This window comes from Falco rusticolus, chromosome 2 (assembly GCF_015220075.1).
Source record: "Falco rusticolus isolate bFalRus1 chromosome 2, bFalRus1.pri, whole genome shotgun sequence".
Taxonomy (NCBI): Eukaryota; Metazoa; Chordata; class Aves; order Falconiformes; family Falconidae; genus Falco; species Falco rusticolus.
In genome coordinates, this window is record NC_051188.1 from 76076909 (window position 1) to 76094209 (window position 17301).

Below are 17301 nucleotides of genomic sequence, written 5' to 3' on the forward strand. Positions count from 1 at the left end.
TATATTTCCTTCATCAGTACTGCAAAGCATGGCCCTGTCAGCTGGAATATGACCTCCAGTAAACAAGCACTGACACTAAGCATGTATGAACTCTGGAGTCTTGGTCAACAGATCCCATTTGGAATCTCAGAAGGTTGCCAAAATTTCAGAAAAAAATGCTAACACTCCTATCAAATCCTCAATAGAAGTTCAGTGTTTAGGAGTAAATACTTCAGGTATCACCAATAGGAATGATAAATTAACACAGGGAAAGACCTGAGCACTAAGACTTATCAGTCTCTACACCTAAACTGACTATTTCCCCTTGCAGAGCACAGTAATCACCTGACCCACCAAGGCATGCACCAGAGACCAGCTACCTCGCAGAAATCCCACAAGCTACTGAGAGGCCCAACTCAGAATGATTTAGGGACTATTTTGACCACTCTTAGGAGGTGTTGGGAGGTCAGGTTTACAGTTTGAGGTTTGACACAACAATGTAGGGAGGCATGTAGTCTCTCCATCTGCCCTACAAGTGACCGGCTGTAAGTAAACAATGGCTTCCTTCCCTCCACTGATAGCAGCATCTCAGTTTTCATCCTCCTTTCAATTTAGGCTGGCTTTAATCCCTTGAGATCTTCCAGACAGACACCATATATCTCAATGCAGCAGGATGTGTTTGACCCTGGGGCATAATCTGCATGTTAGAGGCAGTCCACTGCTCTGCTCCACCACGAGCAAAGCCTGGGCTGCACAGGGTGAAATGCATGGTGTGCCTGGCCAGCCTCAGACAAGGGTGACTGGGTTCAAACTTGAGCAGGAATGAACAAGTGTTACATGGACTGAGGTGAGCCAAAGCAGAATACCAGGACAATGCTGTTCCTTTACATCCACGTGTCCCAGCCATGGGACAGAGCAAGATTAAAGCAAAGCAAATGCTCACAGTGAGAGGCTCCTTGAGGCTAGCAGGCAAGGGCAAACCCCAAATCTTGCACAATCCAGTATGGGTAACAGCACACCACACTGCTCTTCACAGCACCTTCTCACCAACCCTCAACATACTAAAAAAACCCATGACCCAGGTTCTCCCTGCCACAGCTTTATGTGCTAAAGCTTTGGCACAGAACTTGCAGAGAGGAAACTGAGAGGAGTTTAGAAGCTGCCTGTGTATTTTGCTCAATACGTAATTTGTACTTTCCCACAATGCCCCCCCTTGCTTCCCACTTTTCTGGAAGCCAAAGTGAAGGCTTCAAGCTCCCAACACCTGCACGAGTCTTTCTCTTTCCATCAGTGCCAGAAAGAGACCTCAAGTTTTCAGCCTTTGAAAAGAAAAAATTGCCAGCTGCCAACCTGGACTTTTGCTGTGTGTCAAAGGTGAATGCTATTGAACGGTAGCATCAGAAACCTTGAGTCTGAACCACTTATTGAGTTAATGTTGAGAGGCTGGGAACATCATGGGCCAGGCAGTCCTGCGAAATCACTGTGGAATAGCAAAGCATGAGTTAGAGTACAGCAAACTAGTATTGTAGTAAGCTGAGGCTGCTGGTGCTCATTTGCCATCAGCAGGGAGCTCTGGTTTATGGTGGTCTCTCATAACCTTGTGAATGAGGTGTAAGAATTATGACAATAATAATTAGAACAAATGTGAAGGAGAAAATCCACCAAAAGATGCCATTTCAGAGGAACTGGAGCTGCCTGTGGATCGAGGCTGTCAGGAGACAGAGCCATGTCAGAGGAGAGCACGGAAACATTTTAAAACACCACCCAAATGTTTCACTCTGGCAGTTTCAAAATAAAATGCTTTAGGTTTTTTATTTCAAAATTGACCCAGATTAAATAACCAAGCTAAAAAAAGGACTGACCTAAATGAACTGTTTCCTTCTGTTCTTCCTGTTTTGCAGCCCTACCAAAAATGCTACATCAGTGCTGCTGCAGAGTGCTCTGGTGCAGAAACCTGACCAGTATCGCTCCATGACTTCTGGTCCTTTTTCTCCCTGGATACAAGAGCTGTTTTATTTATTTCCAGTTACCTATTTTCAGTAACAGTTTGGAGGGTTTTTCATCAACATTTTGCTGGTGGATTAAAATGAGTCAAATGCTTGTGGCCAGTGCAAGAATAGGCAGAAAAGTGGGAAAAAAAGAAATAACAAGAAACTTGTGGGGAAGGAGGGTAGAAGGAAGGGTCTCAACAATCATAAGATAAGCACATAAAGATGTTTGCACATAGTAGCTCACATTAAACTTCTGAGTATTTTAAATTTTCTGGAAAAATTTAAAAATGTTGCAGGCCAGCCCCAATTCAGATCTGTCCTGCAGGTCCCTAAACTCTCTGAAAATCAGCGAGTGCCAGGGATATGCTACTCCCTGGGGACAAAGTGAGCTGTGTCTAAATAGAGGTGATGCACAGTGGCAAAAACCAGCAACTCCCCACCCTATTGACTCTTTTATCTTCTTTTTCCTCATCTACTGGGGAGCAAATTCCAGCCAGAGTCCCAGCCCACACTTTACACTGATAAGTGTCACCACTTCATCTCAATATCTGCATCAGCAAAACCTCGTTTGGATGAACATAAACGGAGAAACAGTTTGAGGCAGCCAAATAATACCCTGACACTAACCAGTGGCAAGAATTGAACTTGGATTAAATCTGTAAGGACTCAATTTGAACTTTTGTCAATAAAGTCACAAAGCAAACAGTGAAACAGGTACTACATGCTTTTATTTGTTCATGTGAGTTGTTTTACTGGAATCAGTGGGATTAGTCAAAAGTGGGGGGAAATTTTGCAATGTTTTCCATCTCTTTTGTGATGTGTTTTTAGGCACACTGGTAAGATTGCCTAGGTATCGCAATGAAGTATTGTTCCACTGTTTACTTTTTAGGATGTACTTGGTGATATTTTTCAAAGCAACTAATTGTTTTCCTGTAAATGTCAAAAATGAGAAATTAAATATCCACTTAATAAGTAGCTACATTAGAAAGAGAAGTAATTCAGGCAATTTAATGATAAAATTTCAAATTACTTATCTGCTACTCCTCTCTGGGCTTGGAGGATAGTGCTTGGCATCTGTATTTCACATGAGGTTCTAGCAAAACTACCTTATTCTGTCTAATTACTCTGAAAAGTCTTTAACATTTATGACAGGATGCTCTCAGTATAAGAATATCAGCACATTGCGAATGATAAATACATTAAGTCTGAAGCTGGTAACAGGTTCTCAGGGAAGGCTGCTGTTTTTATGGCTATGCCAACATCTTCCCAGTATGGTGCTATGACATTAGTTGGCTTTGAGTGAACCAGCTGGTGGCCTCGAGTTGCACCTGGTTACCATCCTCTGCCAAAACAGTCTGTGACTGCCTCTGCACTGAGCTTCGGTCTGATCCAGTATGAAAGATGGATGGATGCCCACTCAGTGTGGGTCCTCTAAACAGCAGATTCCCGGGGAATATTTTCCAAATGCTGTACAAATGATTCAGGTACCCAGCTACTAAAGGAACCTGGCCGCAAAATGCCCATCAAATTTCTCTATATGTGTTTATTAAAAGTCATTCTTAACAATATTTAACTGTCACCCCCTGCCCTGTCTGATCATGATTAGTACACTCATTTTGCATAATTGTGATTAGGAACAGAGAAGATACTTAATAAGCAGAAACTGGGAGGACCTTTTGGGTGTAAAAGGCAGCACAGAGGAAAGATGGCTGTTATGCAAAAGGGTAAACAGATTGAGGAGCATCCATTTGCAACAGCAAGTTCACAACATGAGAAAAGTCAAGAGGAGAAGGGAAGAGTGAGAGGGAGACACTAGGAAAAAATGGTAAGTCAGAGATAAATTCAAAGAGGGATGAATCTGATCAGGGAAATGGACAGGTCGTGCAGGAATTGCAATGAGGGCAGGTAGAGTCTTAGAGAAAATAGAACCAGACATTCATGAAAAAGGGATGTAGCAACACATAAGCGAACCTTTACCACTAAATAAAGCAGAGGAGTGCTGCTGTTCATCCAGCCTCAAATGAAACAGAGTGGAAGTGACAATTTGCCCTGAACCAGTGCAAAGAAGTTATTGTCACGGACTTTTTGAAGGAAAGGTTTAATTCTATGACAACTTCCTACGAAACAGCTTAACAAAAGAAAAAGTGGTCAGATGTGTAGTTTACCTCGTTTTTCCATGCTGAACCTACTTGTTTTTTCTTCCATATGCACTCCTCATGGCACAGTCTGGTTTTTTCCCCTTATCCTCAACATAGAATGCTTGGATATCTTAATTGCTATGTTGGGCACATCCTGCAAAACAATGTTTGAGTTCCTTTTGTCAGCCAGAGCACATCTCCCCCATTACATCTGCTACAAACATCCTGGTGGGCCCTGTCAGGGCAATGGCTGGCAAAAAACCATCCCAGACCTATACTCTCTTTTGACTACAAAAAAATTTGCTGTGGCTATGAGAGTATCTGTATCTTATGACCTTCACCTACTGGCCTGCAGACAGCTTGGCTGTTCAGTGACATGTGTGGCTGTTCAGTGACAGGCACGACTGGGTCTAATCCAGCCCCACTGAAAGTGACTGAAGGCTTTCCTAAACATCCAGTGGCTGGTGCATTGGGCATATTTTTGTGATGAGAAAAACCTCTTGAGCAGGCAAAGAATGCATCTGTTTTCACAGAGACTACAATCTTCCCGCCCACGAAGCATCCACACCTTTACTCATTCATATAACAGATAAAAAGGCTGAAAGCAAGGGGGGGTGTAGTGAGGTTGCTCCATAAGGAGGAGCTTCAGTCCTGCTTTTTTTGTGGATCATTCTATATTGTGCCAGTACTTCACCCAATATCAGTATATGTGGTAATGCAGAAGTGCTGGTGGTGCCACAATCAATGCACTATTTTTCTTAGTCTTTGAAAAAGATGTATTAAGTGTACGTATGTTTGTTAGCGGGATGAGGTACCCTGTAGAAAGTTAATGGAAGTTGACTGTAATGTGACTTTCATTTAAGGTTTGCTCCTAAAGGAAAGAAGTGCTCGTGAATCGTAGAATGAGAGTGTGAGTTGATGAGAGGTCCAGTCATTAGTAACAGTGCTGTTCATACCACTAATAAGCTTGTCATGTGCTGGCCAACCTACAAAGCTGCAGTGACAGCAGTACAAGATTCCCTGTAGCCTCAAGGTAGTACATAGCAATAAAGAGGCAGACACCAGAATGGGAGGGAAACTTGCAAATGAAAAGTCTTCATTCTGATTTTACAAACACTGAATCATGTTCAACCCAGTCTGTTAAATTTTACTCTTTGTTCAATAGCTAAATACAGGAAAACGCCACAGCTTTCAGTGGAATTGCATTATTATATGTTTAGTTACTGAGAACAGAATTTCACTTTTATATCTGCAAGCTTTTATGCAGCAGTCCTAGAAATATATAAGGAAAACCTTCCCTGAAACACCATACCAGAGCCCTCTTATCCCAGGCTGCAAGCATATACATAAAAAAGATCATAACACAACACAGAAAGCAACAATATGCAAAACTGCTTTTTATGTTGACAGAGGTTTAGCGCTGTGAACTTAGTACACCTGTAGGAAAAACAAGCAACTCTCTTTGGTTTGGTAGGGAAGGTGACCTTACTGAAATAACCCTTCAGTTAGAAAGTCTCCTTTAGACTTGATGGTGAAAATTGTTTGCAACTGCTAGCAATTTTCCTTACTCCCACCATGAGCCCATGGAAATATTTGGCATTAAGAAGTCTAGTCCTTTCTGCAGATTAAGTCCCCTTAATTTGGTCCATAGAAGCTATTAGAAGATGAAGGCGCTCTGCACCATTATCTGCTTCTGAAACTCTTGGTCATAGTGTACACTAACCTATCAGAGTTTTTGAAGTCCCTGTTTCCAATGTTTTAATGCCCAATATCATTGAAATATAAATCATGGCAACAGAGAATGCTTTCCCAATAACTACTGCAGATATTACTATTTAATAAGTAGTTCCTCCTGGTTTAGATTTAGTGAACGTTCAAGGCAAATGTTGGTGCTGATTTCCATCTTGCTGGAGGGTTTATGATGTCTCCCAGCCTGCCAGGACCTAACTGAAAAAAGTGATGTGGAACAAAGACCTGGAATGAAAGGTGGGATCACCGAGGAAGAAATCTTTCCAAATCCTGCTGCAATCAATAGGTTAACTGGTGGAAACTTTTGGCTAGCATGGAGCTCTGTTTCTCTTTGCTCCACATTACTCACCATTAACAGCAGAATGATCTTGCTCTTTCCAGGAGCAAATGCCTTGAAACAAGCTGGCATTGACTTCTTTCTGGGCCAATTTGCCAGTGGATCAATGGTAAAATACATTTCACTCTCAATTCGTATCATCTGAGTTTCTTGCCCTGCAGTGTAACAGAACAGCCCTTGGCTGGAGGTGTGGGGCGGTCTGTTTGAGAAACGGCAGTGAATGGGACAGGGATATCTTTCCCAGACTGAACCTTGGAATGCTACTTCCTGCCTGTTCATCTCTGAAAACACACAACTGAACAGTGTTCAAAGGTGCTTCTTCCCTGGCAAAGCCTCATGCCAAGTGCCCTCAAGGGAAAGCATTTGGGGAATCCTTGGATCTCCTCTGATTGCAGCAGCACGGCACATCAAGCTTCAGAACAGACCACACAGATGGATAAAATGCCAGCAGAAGGAAACTCATGAAAGGAGACTTCTTACTGAGATATCAACAGAAATCACCATTTCAGACATCTGAAGGCCTGCTCTAATGCCTACTGAATTCAATGGAAAGAATGTCACCAGAAGGGAGCCCTTGGTTTTTGAACCATAGTCTTAAAATAAGCACATTTTGTTTAGGTTTATTTATTTTGTCTTTGAGAGCTAGCAATGGCTTATTTGCTTAAAGCTAGCTACGCAGAGTTTGAGATTGTACGAAGCTTCAGGCATGCTGGGGCTGCAACTTAATCCTTCCCAGAGCCGTCCTGCTGGAGAGCATTTACACACCCTTTATTTTGCTCTGTCCCTTTAAAAAAGAACTATCACCTTATCTGTACATTTATCTGACTTCAAAGTCTTATGACTGTGAAAGCTGCTAAGAACAAAAAAAGTGTTAACACGGGCATTCAAGGGAAAGGAACCTTTGCGCCTTACAGTGAATCCTAGGACTTCCACTGAAAGTGGTTACAGATTATTTCAATTGCTTTAAAATCTGAAGAGCAGCTGTCACCTGGTTTGGCTTCATTTCTTTCTCTGCGGAGTCTGAGAAAGGGTAACACGTCAGCTAAGCAGGAGCACATCAGCTCTTACGTACTATTTTGTCCTGTTTCCCTTTAAGACAGTTAATGAAAAACCACTGAGAAGTTATGTCTGAGTAACTTCTCACTGAGGGTGTGAGAAATCTTCCATTCATGCAGGCAGGCCAAGGAGAGGGCAGCCTCTGGATATGGCAGGCTTGGAAGTGTTGTAGCTAAGCTTCCCTTCTGAGCTCTCTGAAAGCCCTTCCCTGTACTCATCACAAAGCTTTGTCTACAGAGTCCATTCTAATTTACTCGTGGTGCAGAGGTTGGCTTTTACTATCTGATACACTCTACCAAAGTTAACATAGTTACACAAAGTTATATAAGTCTTTTATATAAATATATATATACACACACACGTGTGCACATGCATGCACACACATACACACACACAAATATATATATACATATGTTCTTGTCCAGCAAGTAAATAGCTTGTGCAAATGCCTCACTGTTCAGGAGACTGACAACAGAAGCTGCTCCGGAGGCACTGCCTGCTCCCAGTGAGGGATCTCTTGTGTTCCCAACCACTTGTGAGCTACTGGAACACTTTAGGAGCTCCAGATGCATAGGAAGGATGACTTTCTGAGATGGACACTACATATATTCAACCTAAAAGCCATGCTACTTTTAGAAGGAGAGCATGACAGAGGGGTTAATGTTGCCTTCTGACCTGATTGTGATATAGAGTGCAGAAAAAAGTGTCAAGACATAGAAAAGTACACTCATGCACCTGCAAGGGGTGGTAGGAGGGGGACAACAGAGACACAGAGATCAAGGAATGTACCTCAGAGTCAGACTAGGTAAGGGAGTAAAAAAGAGGGAACATCAGTGAAGTAGCAGTGTGCATTTCTGAAACCGTTTGTTCCTAGAAACTGTACTGTCAGCCTCTGGGGTTTATACGCTCTACCACAGTTTAGCAAGCTTTTGCTATGGAACAGTTTGCAACTTAAATGGTATGTAAGACATTAGTGATCCTTCCTTCAGGCTTTGACAATGACACAGAAAGTGGCACAGAAAGTGGTGGTAATTTGTTGAGGAAGTCCGCAAGAGAGCAGAGAACTCAACATCAAAGTGGCTGCACTCTAGCTGCTCCGAGAATGAACCAGCTTTCAGGAATTTAACTCTTGATGGCTGAACAGGCCAAAGATATGCCAGCTCTTATGCTTTAAGTTTGCTTTCTCTGCCTGCCTTTAATAAATACCTGAGCTTGTTTTCTGTTCTATTTAGACCTTTTGAGAATGTTACGATTTTAAGCAAAGGGCACTTCAGTTCTGTCTTCTTCCAAAAGGCAGTGCAGGACAAGCTGATGCACACCCTTGAAGATCAGATGTGAAGCACAATGAAAATCCTGCCTTGGTTCCCTGGCAGCCAGAAGTGTGAAGAATGACTACAGACAGAAGTTCCCCCCAAATGCAAATTGATCTGTGCTGCTACAAAGTAGGAGACAATTACTGTAAAACACTGGAATTTTATCTATTAATTTACTTTTATTTGCTTGTACAAAGTAGGATATTCCTTTATTCCCTTTCAAGACGGAGAATAAATTTACTGTGAGGTTGAACATACGAACCTTTGAAAAAAGACCTTATACCTAATACATGCATGCAAAATAGAAGCTATTCCATTACTTTAGCTTCATTTTTCTTTTGTTCAGACATTTCTGTGGCATTCAGTGGAAAGACATCTGTTGTATGGGAGACACAGTAAATGCTAATTAAATAAAATATTAAAACAATCTGCATCGAAGTGGAGTAGAGGTGATCAACAACAGATTTCCTTCTGTATTACTTAGAGCTTTGTGTATTTCTGTATCATTTGTTAATAATGCATAATGCACGTACTTTATGTGGTATTGAAATATGCCATGGACAATGACATAATATTGTAAGAAAAACCTCAAATAGCAATTCCAGAGGGTAGCAGTTAGCCAGTTATGTCTTGATATCAGAGCCTGGACAGCAGCCCTGAAATTGTCTCAGTTGAGGAATATGTGAGAAAACCCACTTTTGTCTGTATCCTAAATAAAAGTCAATATTCATTTATCTGTTTTTATTAAGTTATGGTCTGCTTTAAGTTACCTGCTCAGCCCACTTACTTCAGCACTATTTAACATTAGTCACCAGATGAGAATGACTTTCCTGGGAACAGAGGTGTGGTTTTAACAAGTCTGTGCTTACTTCTACATCAGTGCCGGAAAGGTATTTTTATCCCTTCTCAATTCTTTAAGAAACACGTGCAGATGATGACCCTTTCAGATACCTTCAGACTCCCTGTATTTAATGATGGAAAGAGGGAAGAAGGGATCTTTCATAGGGTTAAACTGTACCTTAATCACAGCCAGATGCCTGTTCAGAGAAGTGGGGGTGTTTTCACAGTTGCATGGAGATTGTATGCACATGCGTGTGTGTCAAACAAGCAGTAGTCTAACACTCGTCCTCCAAGGAAGGAGCCAGTCTGCTGTTCACTGCGGAGGGAAACCTGATAACAGATCCCAAGGAAACCACAAGGTGTATTACATCTTTCATGTAAGTCTTTATGGAAATGGTCAGCGATGGGGAGCTGGCTTACACAGTGCTATTGTTGACAGGGAGGCAAGTGTTCAAGCGTACATAGAAAGGAACTGCAAGAACTAATAGTACCAGGGAATGGCTGAGGGCTTGACCTCTACATCAGACGTATCTCAGGGGGGTTTGCCTCCAGTTGGCAAGTTTGGCCCATACACTGACTGGGGCCAGAATGCACCTTGCATTTTAGTTTCATTTGAAAGTCACCCTGTTCATGTGTCCTGTGAGAGCTCCATGGTGTGAGCCAAAGCTCTGCTAGGGGAACAGGCAGGAGGTTTGCTTCAAAAGCACGCTCCTGGTTCACATTGAAGTATCAGTGGAGATGTGTCCTTGGGTATTTCAACACCACATATGCTGGTTGGAATTGAATCCTAGGATAGTTTGGCAGCTGGCTGAAGCTATCCCAGGGCTGTTAGCAACTACCCTTGAGAACCTAAGGTAATAGATAAGTTCCCAGAAGACTGGAAAAGAGAGGAGACAGCTCCAGGATATCTGATGCTTTCCTGATCCATTTGCCTATAAGCAGATGGAAGGTAAGATGGTGTGGAGGAGCCGCTAACAAGGGCAAAGAAAACAAGCATCAGGTGTGATGCCCTTGTATTAACTTTTTGGGAAAAGAAAGACACTGCACTCTTACTATGCTACTGGAACAGCGGAAACCACAAACACTTTGGAAGACAAGCCTAAAATGCAAAATGATCTTAACCCAATGAGCAACAGTGTGAACAAAGAGGGTGACATCCAGTCAATGCAAGTTCAAGGTCATATATTTAGCAATAACCAGATACACAAATACTGGCTGGAGAAACACTGGCTTCACAAAAATTCTGCAGAGGAAGATACAGGGCTTGTAGTCCACATGGTGCAAACATGTGATGTGGCTACAGGAAAAGCAACTGCTGAGTGTCATGAGCATGTCACACAACGTAATCTTTCTGTTTGAGTCAGTACTGACAAAACCCCAGTGGGAGCACTGTGCCATCCACAGATCACCATAGCTCAAGAATGTGGGCAAACTGGAGACACCAATGAAGAAGTCCTTGAAAAAATGTAGTCTGTAGGACAGATTCAGATGGGGTTGTTTCCCAGCCTCTTAAGGGAGAGCTGATACTTGTCTTCAAACCTGTCACAGGCTAACAACTAAGAAGGGAGTAAGCTGTGCTCTGTATTCACTGCAGGTAGACAGGACCTCAGTCTTCAACTGCAGATAGGGAGACTTCAGCTAAACATGAGGAAAAACTTTCTGTAGCTTAGAATAATAATAAATTCTAGAATAAACTGCCTAAGAAGGCTGCAAACTCACCACCACTGGAAGTTTTGAAGAGCAGGAGTGCTTGAAACACTGGTCCCAGGTGTTGATATAGGTTATGGTCCTGCTTATATTTATATATTCAGGAGACACAACCTAGTCAGCCCTTCCCCCCACATAGCTAGTCTGTGTTGTTGGCCAGCCTACACCCAGGGGACAGTTACCATGACTGGGTGTCCTGGCTTCAAGAGAAAAGGGTCATTCTCCACTTTGGAAGGCAGGATGCTGCTCTACAGCCTACATCAGACTGAAGTTCTTGCTGTGGTGTTGGTCCCACATCTGAAATCTTCAGATATGGCAAGACAGCTGCCAAAAGCCACAGGACAGACTTCGAAGCATGTCTGCAGAGAAAAATCTTTTAAAGCCATCCTCCATCATGATGCAAAAAAAATAAATTATTGAGCATTCTTTGAAAAAATAATTTTCTCTTCTTCATAATGTGGTGCTTCCAGTGCAACATGAAACAGTTACTTTTACAACAGGGTCACAAAAACTGAAATGTTGTGTCAGCTACATAGCATTGAAAAAAAAGAGGGAATAAAAATGTGAATTACAAGCTGCCTGTGCCTTAGAAACAGGAACTCACTATGCTCAGAGTAATGATTATGCTTGCATCTCTCAGCTATTGCATGATATTCCTGCCAAGGGGTAACAACTTAGAAGGAGCCTTTGATAATCTGATCTCTCTCCTTCCCTGCCCACTACAGTCTTGCAAGTGCACACTGTGTGGTGCAATTTAATTGCTCCTGCAGCAGCATCCACTTCCACAAGCACCTGGCATGACATTTTGCCACAATATTTTATCCATTTAATTTGTCCACTTTATCAGTTTAATTTTTACTCATCCCCACTCACTGCTCACAAGACCTTCAAAGGGAAAAAAGCTTGATGTGAATGATTTCTACGAACTGCAGCTCAGTTTGGAAAAGGCCAACAGCATGCCTGTGTTCATGGGTCCAAGCTAGAGTCAAACAGAAACCTACCAGCAGATCTGACATGTAAAGAATAAGGGTCAAAAGAGCTCAATAGATAGATCCTAGTGGCAATTTTTCATGACATTTTTTCACATTTATTTTCTTTTCACAGAAGATGATCTGGCCTTTTTAAAGGTTGCATTTAGGACATGTCATTCTTGTACGGAGTTGCATTTAGCCTGATGTGATAAGCAGTGCACTCCTCAAAACAGAGGCAAACCAAACACTCCCCGTAGTAAAAATTGAATGAATAGGTAAAGAAAGTCCATTGCCAAAAAGTCAGAAAACCTTCCTGACAAGCATTTGCATACAGTTTGTGTGATGCTCCTGTGAGACAGAGAGCGGCATGCGGGCTGTTGTACCACTTCTAGCAATGACTGCTCATGTCTCTCACCTGGCAATGCTGAAGTCCCCTGATCCAGTGGGAGCCGAGTCAGGTCCTTTCCAGGGACTGAGAAAGTTGCAGCAGACTGTGCCTGCAACTTATTTTCCTCCTTCCCCCCTCCCCATCTTCACCCTTCCCTTTGCTCCCTCCGGTGCTGTGTTTCAGCTGCGGTCCATGGGCACAGGCTGTGTGCTCCTGCCTCCTGACAGCTCGCATCACTTACCTCTCTCTGGGCACTAACCTTCATAACCTGGTGGGAGGGAAAGGGCAGGGCTACGCACCCCTCTGTGGCACCGCCAGCTTCGCAGCCGTGCCAGGAACCGTGTTGGGGTGTAAGCAGCAACCGGCTTTTCCGACATGACATGCAACTATGCTGGCTACAGCCGCATGAGGCTGGGAAGGGTAGGGCTATCCCTTTTTTCATTAAGCATATTTATAAACATACAGTACACAAGCATTTTTCCTTTCTTCACAGTGACGGATGATTATATGTCTATGAAATGTTTTCATTTATATGGCGCCAGAGTAATCAAAATCAGTTGAAACTGTGGCGATGAAGGGAAGGAAAACAAGTAGGCGTGGGATTGACTGTGCCTCTCACTCCTTGGGCTGTCCAAGGGTAGTAGCTGGCAAAAGTGCACCCCTTGCAGATGAACATCTTATTCAGCTGGTAATTATTCCCAGTCGTGCTCATGGCCTCTGTCCATTAAGGATGTAGCCCTGCATAACTTTAAAAGCAATTGACTCCACTCTGGAAATGCTGTGGGAGCGTCTGAGCCAGCATGTGCGTGACTCCGCTTAGGCAGAAGAGAACTGGTCCCAGAAAACCTTTGTGAATGAAATTTTCATGCTTTCATGTCTGCCCCAGTGCAGATTCTGGGTCAGTCCTTCTGATCTCAAACATCCGGTTTAAACGGGTGTTTTCCACTACATAGATACAAAAACATTTCCATTATAAGCCTCTAATGGCTCTGCATCGGCAAGCAAGGGGAGTGAGGTAGGACAAGGGAGTTTGGGAGACCGTGTCAAAGACACCAATGTAAAATGAGGGAAAAAAAAAAAGAATCCCCCTCAAGTTTCTCTGCTTGTCAGTTAAAAAAACAACATTGTATGTTCATCTTTTTAAAGCCAGATGGTAAAGTTTTCAGTGACAGTTTTTCTTTGCATTTCTCCCCTCCTCCTTCCCTACATTTTCCCAGTCAGCAAGCACCGGAGCCAGCTGCGTGGCTGCAGATGGCTGCAGAGGTGGCCCATGTCACTCATTCCACAGGGGCTTCCCAGAGCATTCCCCGCTTCCTCCAGAAAAAGGCATCATCCAAATACTCCACCTCTGACATTACGCACGAGCTGGTCACTGGCCGCGTTTGCAAATAACGTGCCTGCAAACCACAGGCTTGATTTAATGCTAAAGAGGCTCTGTCTGCTTCAGCTGGTGTCCGGGGCATGCGTGAAGATGGATAGAGCAAGCAGCAGGGCATGGCAGCTGGTTGCAATGCAATGGATGGTTAAAGGGAGCTGAAGGTACCTCTTGCCTTTTCTCCCATCAGACTGAGCAGCTTGTCACCTCTGAAATGTCACCTCTGGTCTTCAGCAATCAAAAGTGAAAGCTAAACAGCGGCTTCACAGACAATGTCATAATTACTTGGACCTCATGGGATCAGCACAGAAGAGCTGGAAATTCACGGTTCTCCTGCATTAAAAAGAAAACAAACCGAACCCAACAATTCAACCACTGAGGTCAAAAAGGTTTGAGGAAAATACCTATTGTCTTGCTCCCACTCAGCTTTTTTTTACTAGGTGCTGTGGAGCAGCTTGAAAACAACTCCAAACTATCCCCCTTCAAATGAGGGCTATTCCTTATTAAAATCATATATATATATAAATTTATATATCTACATAAACACGCACACACACACACACATATAAATTAAGCCGCTAACCCCACCAAACCAGCCTCTGTCTACTGTGCTCACACCTTACTCTGCACTAGTAGACATCACTGAGCATTTCCATACTTTTTATGAATGGAGGAAAACCACATCCCTGAAAAGCAGCAAGAGCTCAGTCTTCAAAGCCATCGCTGCCAGCACAATGGAAATGGTCCTTCTGGGCAGAGCAGCTGCCCTGCAGCCATTCCCTGGAACAGGCTGGCTGTCTCCACAGCGGGCAGGTCTCTGAGCACATCCCCAGGGCAGCGAGGTGGACCTGCTGCAGGAGCATGGCTCAGCAAGCTGGCTGGGGGCCAGGGTCCCCCCAGGGTGGCTGTGCGGGTCAGAAGCCAGCAGGCTGTAGAGTCTGCTGCCAGTGAACATACCTGCTCACAAAATACTCCAGAAAAACAATTTGTTTAAAAGGGGCAGAGGGAAAAGAGGCGGGGAAACGGCTTTTGAGACCAGTTGTCTTCTCATTTCAGGAGAATTCAGTAAATAATCTTCATTTCTGGGTAAAACTTGCTTTCTCCAAAAAAAACCAAAACCCTTGCTTTTTTTCACTGTGGCCACTGCACTGTTTAAGGCTGATTACGTGGATACTGCTGCTGCTCAGGGAAACTTGTTAAAACAGCTGGCAAACATCCTGCTGTTTTACTCACCAATCCAAGAGACAGCTAGATAATATGGGATAATTTATATGGAGGGACTTTTTCAGCACCTGATATTATTGGCTAGTAGGATGGATGACCGTTTGCAGAGAATTGACTATACTTCCTCTCAAGGATATATTAGACAGCATATGCACTCCAGAGGTCCCAGCCCAAGATGTTTTTCCTTTTGATAGACTGCCTTTTGGCAGACAAGCAAGAGCACTGTCTTCTGGGGACTCCAACTGCTGTCCTCACAGCTTTCAGAAGCTATTCAGGGTGACAAAGCTGTAAGACACAGGAGCAGTATCCTTATTGACTCCACTTGTGACTATCTTGTCAGCCTGCAAGGTTGAGCTATTTGCAGATGTCAAAAGAAAATGAATGTTACCCATGTGGTAACCTACAAGTACATTATTTGTCGATCCATCTGTCTATCTATGTAACAGTAACTGGTTAACTTAAGGTGCCCAAGATCTAAAAGAAGTTTCAGTTTGTCTGTTGTATAGCCAAATACAGTGCCTGCCTGGTTAGATTGGTTTTAAAATGTGAATGAGTCTGTATATGTGTGTGTGTGTGAGACAGAGAAGTAAGAGCGGGAAACCAGGCAGGCTCCTAAATCTGTCAAAATATAGTATGATCATGTCAACACCTTTAACAGATGACTTGACAGTGGACTGCCAAGTTCGTTCATATGTTTACAGACATACATTCAACTTATTTACATTCCTTTAAATCCCTTCTCCGACTAAATATAGATGGAATAAAAAGACCACAACAGTAAAAATTAAGACACAGGAAAGAGGACTCCTCTGGAGAGTCTGGTATTCAAAAGATTTCAGTCTTCACCAGTACATGCTAAAGCACAGAAACATCTGTTTCATTCTCCCCATGTTGGAGCTGAAGCAATTGCTTGGGAGAAGTTCCCCACATGGCTAAGGGCAGAGCCCGGCTTTCCCAACGCCAGTGCCAAAGCCTTCTCTGCTCCCCTGAAAGCTGCCCAGGCTTGCTGGTCTGCTGGGAGTTTGAGATCTACCAAGGTAAGTGGTGTTTATTCCCAGGCGCTCAGGGAAGAGGAAGTTGAATAAAAGCCTCCATGAATTTACTGCAGAGTTCAAAAAGTTTCGAGGACTAGACTGAAGGCAGAAAACACACTGGAAATGCTGCATGCAACTTGTTTTGAATATCAGTAAAAACTTGCACTCTCTGTTCCTGCTTTTTGATCTGCTCTGCATTTCCTTACGTGGCCTGTGAGCAGGCCAGCTCTCGGTCAGCTGCCATCCCCTGGATCCCTCAGCAAACTTTGGGGTAGACCCAAAAGGATGCCTGTCACAGGACAATGGTTAAAATCTGGAAGTTTATGTCTCATCTGCATTTTTTACCAGACAGAAAACAGCACCCATTGTGCTAACTTGCAAGTCCTTTAACTGTTCTGCCTTGGTTCCTCCACAACTTAGATAAGAACAGCAAAATACTCCTGCCTTGTACAGGAAATAATTCCTATTCACCTGGAAAGTGTCAAGTATTACCTGTCAAGTAATTGATTTTTAATGTTATATACGTAATGTTTACAGTAGAGGAAAATATTGTAGGGGCAGAGTTGACTGCAGAGTTATCACAGCCTCATTGGCAGTATAACAAATTATTTCATCTATGGAGATGTGTAGGTATGTGTCTTCTGTGATACTAGAGATCTATAAGGTCAGGTTAAAAGCACATAGATTATCCTTGATAGTTTAAGTTTTTAATTATACCTGTGTTTATAAGGATCTAATTAAAACTGCATCTTCAATATGTTCCATCAGTATGAGAAACATGAATTCTCCAAAAGCAACCTACCTTTTCCTTACCCTACATCTTATGCAGGGGTACATAGATATCCGTTGGAGACCCAAGAACATCTACTGTTGGAAGACTTGGAGCATTTTAATATTTACAGGTGTGTAATAGAATACAAATGGCTCCCAACCTGATGGTCTGCACATATTCCTGAGGGAATGCAAATACAGTCACCTTAACTTTCAGGACACTAAGTAGTTGGATAAGGATGAAATCTCCATCAGAATTCTTACATTGCCTTGTCTTGTGGACCTAGTCAGATATTTAATGTTATTTGAGCATGACTGTTGCAGCTAAACTTCTTTCCTATGGTGGCTCTCAGGAAAAGAGCGTTACAGAGTGAGCATCTCCTGTAGCACTGCCTGCTCTCAGCATACAGAAACCGTGGTGTCCAAAG